The sequence below is a fragment of the Lissotriton helveticus genome, chromosome 7 (genome assembly GCF_964261635.1).
Source record: "Lissotriton helveticus chromosome 7, aLisHel1.1, whole genome shotgun sequence".
Classification (NCBI taxonomy): Eukaryota; Metazoa; Chordata; class Amphibia; order Caudata; family Salamandridae; genus Lissotriton; species Lissotriton helveticus.
In genome coordinates, this window is record NC_136068.1 from 1845699254 (window position 1) to 1845701002 (window position 1749).

At 42.3% G+C, this 1749-nt stretch overlaps 1 pseudogene; it reads left to right on the forward strand.

The window, feature by feature from the left end:
- Nucleotides 1-800: 800 nt before the first annotated feature.
- Nucleotides 801-1333, forward strand: LOC144767762 (protein cornichon homolog 4 pseudogene; annotated as a pseudogene).
- Nucleotides 1334-1749: the final 416 nt, after the last annotated feature.

The window sequence follows — 1749 nt, forward strand, 5'->3', positions numbered from 1 at the left end:
GAGGATTGGATCAGTGGGCGGAGTCAGATATGTGGCTAGAAAGAGCAATACATACCAATTTTGAGCACGTTGGGGATTTCATTGACCAGTTGTAGCTTATAACGTTATTTATTCAAACAATGGATAAACATGTTTATTTGAGGAATATTATACAAGTTGTTTACATCAAAATACATTTACAATGTGGGACATGTTTCCAATCACAGAATGTCCCAAATACACTTATAAGTGGAATCATAAGCCATTTGTCTCCGAGCCATGCAGTTTCTTTCATCAGCACTTCTCACTTTTTTTTAACCATATCTGAACATAAAATTCAAGTTTAAATTTTATGCCTGGAGGCCCTACGATTTTTATGAACATTATAGAAGATATTTCTCCTTGTTATGCCTTCCTTGGGAGGTGCAAGATTTTGACGCATTCCTAGGATTCCAAGTCCCTGTAAATCTGTGATTGTGTCAAAAACCGTGGGAGTTGTGTGGGAGACTTTTATTGTTGTAGGAAAACTGCTGGGCTTACTGGGAACTCTGCAGTGATTTATGTGTTTTTAAGAGTGAGTCATTATGCTGCTCAGTACTGCTGTTTTTTGTTAATGGGGGCCGATTTTGCAGTATTCTCCGATGCAACACCCACAGCAACACCATCGAGTAAGGCAACGCAGTAGCTTGCGTTGCATTGCTCCATATTTATGTGCTCCATATTTATGTATATTAAGTGGCTTTACGTGGCTTTGAAAATATTACAGTGTTGGGTCCGCAGGATGGAGGCCTCGCTCGTTGATTGTTGCGCACTTATCTTCCTCTCCGTGTACTTCATAATCACTCTGTCTGATTTAGAATGCGACTACATTAATGCCAGATCATGCTGCTCGAAATTAAACAAGTGGGCGCTCCCGGAATTAATCGGACACACAGCTGTCACAGTGTTAATGCTGATTTCGTTGCACTGGTTCATCTTCCTTTTGTATTTACCTGTAGCTACGTGGAATGTATATAGGTATATAACGGTGCCAACTGGCAACCTAGGAGTTTTTGACCCCACAGCAATTCACAATCGTGGACAGCTGAAATCACACATGAAAGAAGCCATGATTAAACTGAGCTTTCATCTCTTGTGTTTCTATATATATCTTTACAGTATGATCCTATCCTTGATAAATGAATGAGCGAGGATTACAAGAATTTTCTATTTGTAAGATGGCGCTCCAGAAGAATGTCTCGCACTGAGACCGAGAACATGCAACATGCCTGTCTTCAAAGTGTCATTATGCAGTATATTTTTGTCCCTCTTTGAACAAAAACTATTTTTTGGTGGCTGTATTTTTAACATACAAAATATTACTTGGAGCTTTGCGTTGTGCATGTACCACGTTGCATGGTGCAAGCATTGTGCAAGGCCCTTGTAATAATGCCCCTTAGTCTTGTGTGCATGCAAATTCTGCAGTGCAAGTCCCTGTTGAGTTGCATTAGTACTGCTGGAACAAGGCCAATGGAGGAACCAATGGGTAAGGTGGACTGGCCTCAAGGGTCCTGTGACCTCCGTGACAAAGTCACTGCTGCTCTAGGGTGTGCTGCTTTGTTGGCCTGCCTGCAAGACTGGAGGTGATCTGCAGTATGGATTGTGGTGGACAGGCCTTCAAGGTTAACCCACACTCACCACCGGTAGGGTCCACCTGCTGGTTCTAAGAGACCAGAGCTTCTATGGTCTAGTAGGGCCTTCTAAGGTCTAGTAGGGACTTCTAGGGTCTAG